General features: G+C 40.9%; 1 long non-coding RNA gene across 1 annotated transcript; it reads right to left on the bottom strand.

Annotated features, from left to right (window-relative positions):
- Positions 1–5,884: 5,884 nt before the first annotated feature.
- On the bottom strand, positions 5,885–7,730 carry LOC124624070. Its single transcript, XR_006980704.1, has 2 exons — positions 7,457–7,730; positions 5,885–7,364 (listed from the first exon to the last, which is right to left on the bottom strand). It is a non-coding gene; the product is annotated as an uncharacterized LOC124624070 (long non-coding RNA).
- Between the last annotated feature and the right edge of the window lie 1,492 nt (positions 7,731–9,222).

Below are 9,222 nucleotides of genomic sequence, written 5' to 3' on the forward strand. Positions count from 1 at the left end.
TGAAAAAGTATTGGATTAAATGTGTCTCCTTGTCTATGAGCAGTTCTGACTTTAAAAAGGTCTGACAATCCTGTAGTGATCTTTACTCCGCAACAGCTTTCCTGTATACACATCTGTACTAGCTTTGTTAACTTTCAATATAGCGGTGATTGTACTGCTAAGTACTACCAGACCATGGTATTACAGCAACTGCCATCCAGTGGCTGTTACCAGAAACATGCACTGACATTACAGTAAACAAATATAGTGGCGACTAAAGAAAATGCATCACATTGTGAATCATTTCAAGAGAGTTATGAACATACGAGGTGTGTTCGAAAAGAAACTAAATTTTTCAAATAGCGCTCCAGCCAGCACAGAGAGTGAACTGTGGGTGCAGAGCACACCTAGCAGCAGGTTTACAGAACAAACCACTGTCATTTGCCTCATATCACATGGGCAATTAGCAAGCGTACCTCAGCCACTGAAATAAGCACATGTACAGCCTGCTTTTCTGATTAATGGAGGAGCCAAACACTTAGACAAGCATACGGGGAGGACTGTATGGGTAGCACACAATGCTATGGTTGGTTTAAAAGTTTTCAGCAGGCAGAGTGTCGTTCTGCGACGATTCCAAGTCTGGACATCCTTCCACATCAACAGTTGATGGCCATGCAGATAACGTTTGTCCTGTGATTTGCAGGAATCATTGTTTAACTGTTCGGGAAGTTGCTGAGGAGGTGGGCATCAGTGTAGGATCACGCCATCAGATTTTAAGTGAAAAACTTGAGACGTCACGTCAGAAGATGAGAAACAGACCCCTGTTGAAACGTAGGACAAACTGCTTGCCGCTGTTAATGACAATGAAAACTTTCTTAAAAACATCAAAACAGGTGATGAGACATGGGTGTATGGCTTTGATGCTAAAACAAAGATGCAGTCATTGCAGTGGGTGGACAAAGGGTCATCTCATCCAAAAACAGCATGCATCATTCAGTCAGCAATCAGGGTAACGTTGGTTGTGTAGCAGCACTACCATTTGGGATAGGAAAAGTCAGTTTTGGTGCAATATTTATGAGTGCGCGAGTTACAGCCAGGTGCAGGCCTGTTTACAGTGAGTTACGCTCACCAGCAGTTGCAAAGTGAAATAGAGGTCACAGGGGCATAGAACCGCCAGAAAAAGTACAGTTAGTGGTTTGCATGGTGCAAGTCACAGGCAGAAGGGGCCGACTGGCCAACCTAAGTGTTTTGAATATGTGACTCGGAGTGGCGTGTTTGCAAAACAGAGGTGCACAGCTGTGTATAAGTAGGTGCCGGTTTCAAGTGTGACAGCTCTCCTGGATGGCAGGGCGTGTCACACCACCGGCTATATGCAGCAGCAGATGGGGTGTCAGCATTTCAGTCCAGGGCAGGTCACTGGTTTGCCCCTCTGAGGCCAACGTGGGGTCCATAGCCAGCCAGCGACAGGCCACTCCACAGCTTGCTACCGTGGGCAGTCGTCTTGGCTTCCAACATGCACCGGAGACATCCAGGGTGAGGGCCACAGATTCAGCTGCCAGATCACAGGTGCTCGTTGTCGCCGCATTCTTAGCCACGCCGGCGAGAGAGCGCGCCTGGGTCACCTTGCAGCGGACGGCACTGAGGCGAAGGCCGCTGAGTTGGCTACCGGTGCATCCTGACAATGACGCAACTCCGCGGCCGACACACAGCACGGCATTGCACAAGTCGCTGAGGCAGCCATTCTGCGCCAAGCTGTTTCGCAGTCAGTGAAGTGGTGTCCTCAGCATTGCAGGACCCGGTGATGCAGACTTGAGGGGAACGCAGCATTGTAGTTGGAAACAGTAAATCACTTGGAAAGCTCGGACGAGTCTTAATACGGTGCCTTCTACCTCTTCCCACTACATTTGGTGTTGCTGTTACAGTCGGTGTCAGAAGTTGCCACTACAGTTGTGTTATTTTACTATAAAGGCATTATCCACCATGAATTTGTGCCATGTGGTAAGATGAAAGACCAGGAAGTCAACCAGGGAATCCTAGTGTGCATGACGGATGCTGTGCACAGGAAGAGGCCTGAATTGTGGGAAAACCAGAGCTGAATGTTGCATCATGACAATGCGCCAATTTGTGCATCACTCCTTGTGTGCAGCTGTCTAGCAAAACACCACATTCCTGTTGTGCCCCATTCACCATATTCTCCAAACTTAGCCCCAGCAGACTTTTTCCTCTTTCCCAAACAGATGATGATGATGATGATGATGATGATGATGAAGTCCCATACTCCTTGACAGAAAAATAGGGGAACAACGCGGGAGACCCGTGTTGCCGTACTAGGCAAGGTCCTAATGGAGGTTGTTTGCCATTACCTTCCTCCAACCATAATGGGGATGAAAGATGATGATAAAGATGACACAACAACACCCAATCATCTCGAGGCAGGTGAAAATCCCTGACCCCGCCGGGAATCGAACCTGGGACTCCGTGCTCGGGAAGCAAGAACGCTACCGTGAAACCATGAGCTGCGGACTTCCCAAACAGAAAAACATTTTGAGAGGATGTTGTTTCCAAACCACAGAGGAGATACAGGACAATGCAATGAGAAACCTACGTGTCATCCCACAAAATGTGTTTCAGGACACGTTCCAAAACTGGAAGAAATGATATGATGGAAATGGTGTAATGCCAGTAGAGGGGACTATTTTGAAGAGGACAGCATTTAAAATGTTGTTTGGTTTCTTTTTTAACACACCTCATATTACCAAGTGGTTCAGTGTGTCCTGGTGAAATATCACAATAAACCTACAATAAGCCAACTGAAGCATCCTCACTCCCAGATGCAATAATATTGTGGCCGACTAATAAGTTGCCATAAGCTTCTTTGAAATCTACAAAACCATGTGAATATCAACATTAGGTGTCCAACCTCTCTCTGTTACCTGTCTGAGCGTAAAAAGATGGTCTACAGTTGATCTGTTTCTTCTGAAAACAAGTTTATAGTCCCCTATAAATCCTTCTGCAGTTGAGATCATCCTCTCAAGGAGTAGGTTACCTCAATAATATATATATATGAAGGTAGAGTTGTAAATGCTATTAACAGGATATTATACCCTAATCTGTACGTATGTATGAGTTGGAATGGTAAGGTGGACATAGAGTAAAAAGGCAAACCTATACCTGGGAGAAAAGGAAGGATACATAAATAAGGACACTATCATGGTGGAATATTAAAATATCATTTAAATATAATCTTTGTGCGGAAAGAGGTATATCTTGACAGTTAGTACCATTAGTTTCAAGATTCATCCAAACTAGCAAAGAAATATAACTTATCTGAGTTGTTAATTTCTTCCATATGCTGATCTGAAGACGACACAACATGAGTAGAGAGACAAGTGTCTGAGTTTCCTATGCTGTTATTCAGGTTTGGAAAGATAGGTAACTGATTACAGAATGTCCAACAACAAACGTTTGATAATTTTTCCAAACATGTACCTTCTCTAGTTTGGTGGCAGCTTATGAGTGCTGACAGTGTTTGATGAGGAAACTCATGAGTTGTAAATTAACTCGCATCCATAGTAGAATACCACATGTGCATCCCGTGTAATGCTAAATAAGCTAGAATGAATTGGCAGCCAGACCGAATACTAGATACAAGCAGGCAAATCAACGTCAAAAACCTTTAAAAAAATGGACATCCTTGGAACAAACTGAATAAAGCATTTGGCCCTTCAGTCTCAGTATGCCATTTAAATATAGAAGGCATTAGCGGAGCTAAAGGTGACTACCTGTCTAAACTCCTTGTTGATCATGATGCAGACACAGTTCTAATCGAGGAAACACAAGTTCCAACTATGGAAGACCTGTGTATAAAAGACGTAGGGTCCATGGCTATGATCTTATGGGTGCTGTGTATCACAGTGTGTATGCTGTTGCCACATATGTAAGGAGCAATATCGAGCATGCCCACCTCATTTGAATGAACACAAAAATGAGAGCCATTATGTCTTGAGACAAATAATGTTTACAAGCCAGCAAATGTGCCATAGCCAACAGATGTTGACACAGTCTGGAGAGAAGGGATGATATAGAAACTGCTAAAAACAATCTGATGCTGAAAAACTGTCACTCTCATCAACATCATGATAAAGAATAGGTATTTCTGTATTTACTTGGAAGAAAATATGAGCAACAAGAGGAAATTAAGTAATGATCTACACAGAGTTCCATCTTAGCCCCCTATTATTCAGCCTATGTACCTCCGATCTTCCCAATACCTAATCAACAAAATTCTGCTGGGTGGATAATATCGGTCTTGTTTGTAGAAAGAAAGACCTCAGACAAGCAGTGACAATTCTCACAAAGTGGCACTTAAACCCAGTGCAAGTAAAATTTAAGTATGTTCATCCCATCTGAACACCAAACAAGCTGACACAGGGCTCAGAGTGAAACTTAATGGAAACACTCTTTGCCATAATAAGTACCCTAAGTACCTTGGTGTCACCCTCGACGGCACACTTTCACATAAATAACGTCTTGGAAATACCACTGCCAAGATAAGAACTCACTACAAATTATTCAAAAATTATGTGGAATGACATGAGGAGTTTCAGCAGACACCTTGCGCACACCATCTATAATGCTGGTCTTCTCAATAGCTGGTTATTGAGCTCCATTGTGGCTAAACAGCTGCCACACCAACTTGATCAATGTGCTTTGAGCAACAGCTATACACCTGCAATTTGTGGAAGAGAGATCCTGGAATTAACCATACAGGACGACATACCAAGTCTGTGGCTCTGATCAAGAAACTCACCGTTACAGCAAACGAAACAGCTCAATTGCAGTAATATTGAGGTGAGAGGCCTATGGTATCAGAACTGTCACCTTCCTGAATATGCTAAAGAGCATGAGTGGTTTTGAAACTGTAGCTGTGATATTGCTGGCACAGAACTCAAGAGGAAACTACGGGTCAAACTGAACAGAGCTCACCTGGTCATGGTGGATGTGCAGACGCACTTTACAAATGGGGTGCTAGAGACACTCTAGTTTGTGACTGGGGGGCTCCGAACCAGACAATCGTGCACGTTAGGGATGAATGCTTGTTGCATTCCTATCAGGGGAGTTGGAGCAACCTCATGAGAGCCAACGATACAGCTCTTATAGGTAACAAATATTTGTTATCCGAGATCCCATATCCATATCCATAGTCAAACTGACATTAAGGCAACTACACACGTATGATTACCAGTTTATTACATATCGTGGGGCATTCCCCATGTAATAAACAAGAATAAGTATATTTATTAAAATCAGAATGCAACTGGAGCAATGATTATGCATCAATTAAATATGGTATGAACTATTAATATTTTAATAAAAAGTTAACTAGTTTTGAACTTCAAATATTTACTGTTTGGTTTATGTTTCACAGTAGTGTTGACATCATTCATCTAAGGGAGAAACACGTAGTGCGACATATCACTTTGATGAAGTGGTGTGTTGCATCAGCATTTTTCGAACCAACAAAAGTTTATTTTTGTAATTAATTATATAAACTACTGTTTCAATGTATGTTTTATTTATGCACACGTATTGTGAAATGGATGGATGCAACGTATCTGCAAGCTGGGTCAACAATAAACAGCTTACCACATTCACGGTACCTGCTGGCTGGATGGGTCCTGCCTTGGAGATATGGTGCATGCCATATAGGAAGAATGGCTGTAAGAATGCCTATGACATCATGTGGAGAAGAGAAAACTTTTTATACACACATTCAATTGGAATCTATTACATAAGGCATATCATTTGTGGGCTTAAGTCTTTTTCTATATAATCGGGGAGTTGGGAATGAAGAAGCATTTTTGTATTGAATAGTTATTGTAAACTAGAGAACAATATTGATACATTGTTTAACAGAAGTATCGTATTTATTTTGAGAACTGGATGTTGTATTTGCAGTTTTAACTTCTAGCAGTAACTGCAGCACTCTGAGAAAATGTTCAGTCGGAAGTGGGTGAGGTTGCCAAAATAGTAAGGTGAGCAAGACTGAATAATAGGAAGTCTTTGCTTCCTATCAGATTTTACTTCACCACTCAATATCACAGTAAAGAACCAGCAGGACATTACATAGATTTTTTTTCTTGTTTAAGATTTCCACCATTGATCATGCCAACCAAAATGCTGTTACTACTTACAAAAATACAGTAAATAAACACTTCTACGAGACTGATGGTTGTACGTACACCTGCTATACAACACAGCAAGAGCTCATCATGCAGTCCCACATGTACGGCCCAATATTTATATGTATTGATCGATGATGAACATTATGAATCAGCTTATTTGAAGTAAATGGTAAATAAAAACGAGCTTCCTACATCTAAGTGGCCATGTTTTTGAAAGTGCTGTAATTGCAGACTGTGAACACAGTCACCCTAAGAGGTGGCGAAATGGGGAGTTACCCTGTCTTTGGAATCTGGAATACAGACTTTTTTTATTCAGTGCAGGATTGTTACGCATTTCCACATATGATAGTCTGTGATTTTGTGTCACTGGTTTCTTCTGTTTTTTCATTATGTCCCTGAACATGATCAGAAATACTGTGGTCTTTACAAACACTACATAATTTAGATTGGTTTCATTGTCATTCTGTTCACAGTAAGTTATTCAGTTTCCTTTGTATCAGTGGTAATTTCATGACTGTTCCACAATGAAGATATATGTGAAGCTTTCCAGAAGAGTGCATAAATACAATCCCCCAATCTTTTCTCTGTCATTTCTTCATACACGTCCTTATCGAGCCACAAAAAAGCAGGCCTTTCCAACACCGCAGTGTGTGGAGTCAGTTACCAGTTTCCTGGACACTACTCTCCTCTCTCACCAGCATGACACAAACACGGCTCTTAGTATATATGTTACCAGTTTCCAAGAGGACACTCCTCTTTACTGTGCCTTCCAGATACATAGCAGCTTGCTGAGACTACATGGAATTCTACAGGGCAGAGTAACTGTAGTAGATGCTGGAAGATGTGGCCATTTTATACAGTCACTTTACCTATGGGCCTGAATGCACCATAATGTGCCATACTTCCTGTTTCACAAACAAAACACAAAATGGCACAAACTTTTTGTCAACATTGAAATAAAATTACTAAAATCTGCAAAGATCTGAACAATAACTTGACAATGCGTCAAACTGGGAACACAAAAGACTGTTATGTTTTATTCCTGGGCTAAGTGTCAGTTCTACATACCTATTTAGTGAGGCTGTAGGAGGTTTATCTCGTGCAACTCTATGAATACTGGGCAGGTTATGCCCTACACCAACAATTCAGGGGATGTAACTTTCAACACACATTTGTTCAACTTAAGTTATGCCACTCAAGCTTAAAAAGTAAAATTAAAAGCTTTGCAAACAATGTGATGTACAAGGACTGTTAGGAATATTTTACATACATTTGTGGGAGCCTACATGTACATTTGTATCTCAATCCATCTGTTGTTACCGATACAACATTCTTCAAAGTTTTCAGTGCACAAAATGATAAGCGTAAGTCCATAATATCTTCGTCTTATTACCTATATGCATGCATACACTCATCGGAGCATGAACTCTTGCAAACTTTCAAAGACCATTGAATTGCGTAAACTACAATTACAGTTTTCCACAACACTTTGACGAATTTCTTTGAATGAAGAATGTCTATCTTAGATAGCTCCAGATAAAAATCCATAGCGTTGAGGTTCGAGGGTGGATGCGCAGATTGTGGAAATGGTCGTCCCCTATGTAATGGATCTGGGAGATGTGTTATTTTCTACCGGATTTGTCGATACCAAATTATAATGTTTTCTTATATTTTTGTCAGAATTTTTTTATTGTAATTTGCCTTATTATATGCTAATTTACTTATATTTTTGAGAGTGGCAGCATATTGATTACTATTAGTAAATGTCACGAAGAATATCAAAGAGACTGATTACAAGTGGAAGCTTGTGTGTTGTGTAAAATGTCTTTGACGCTGGAGTCGTCTGTGACTGTAGTCAGTCGGCACTCGGCAGTGAACTCTTGGTCACTTGGTGTGTGTGTTGACGGTAGAACAATGTGCAGGTCGCCGTTATAAATAATTTGGAAGTGAACAGAAAAAAATGAATTATGTTACTACTTATTTTTATATAAACTTTAAGAAGAAACCACATTCGAAGAAATGGTATTTGAAGCACCAAAAATGAGGCAAACGCATTGAACCAGGTCATTTCTGCAGCCGACGAAACTGCATTGTGGAATCATACTTCCACTAAACAACTGAAGCCATGACAAATATCGCCTTGTAAACATTTCACGGAAATGGTACTGTCACAAAATATGCCAAATTTAAGTAAATAAAAAATAGTGAGCATATTTCACCTACCTACTGTCTTCAGACAAATAATGTGACTATCTTTAGTAATGCGGCTATCTTCAATAATGTGACTAAATACTGTTGGAGAACTACTATCCGTAAAACATCCACTTCCTCTTATTTTCAAGGGCTCATCTCATCCTTGCAGGTCTGGAAAAGTGCTTTGAATAAATTCTTTGCAGATAAGATCTGCCAACAAGCTGGAGAACATATTTACTTACAATTCTAGCCCATGCAGTAGTAAACTACTGGTGTCTAACATGTATTGCTACAACTTGGTTTCCATCTATCCACAAAAATTTTCAACTCCATCACTCTCTGATATGCAAATAAGACTGAAGATGCAAGCAACAGACGAAAAGACTGTGTAATGAACTATTGGTGAAAATTCTTCAGTTGTCAGGAAAAGGAGACTTAAACACATAGAAGATGATATGATAACCTGAACTGTCCACGAAGCAAGCTCAATGTCATTCAAAAAGAAGTATGAATGGTATGATAGCTGTACCATGTGCAGAAACCTGGATAAGCCTAGAGGTAAACCCCCCATCTGTGGTGCAACTGTTTATGTCCAGTAGGACTCGTCTATTTTCTGTCTTGAAAACATGTTTTGATAGTCTAGTGTCCATTATTGTCATACATCTACATATACAACAGCATGGTGTGAGTCGGAGGGAACCTTGTACCACTACTAAAGTGCGCGTCATTTATGACGGCGACTGAGTTTAGGTCCGTTCTGCGCATCTGATGTCACAAAACACAGTCAGCCAATGAACAGAGAACGACGTTGCCAGAGCTCGACTGCAGTGCAGAGCACGGATGAGAGTCTTCAGTTTTAGAAACA

The sequence above is a fragment of the Schistocerca americana genome, chromosome 1 (genome assembly GCF_021461395.2).
Source record: "Schistocerca americana isolate TAMUIC-IGC-003095 chromosome 1, iqSchAmer2.1, whole genome shotgun sequence".
NCBI classification, from domain to species: domain Eukaryota; kingdom Metazoa; phylum Arthropoda; class Insecta; order Orthoptera; family Acrididae; genus Schistocerca; species Schistocerca americana.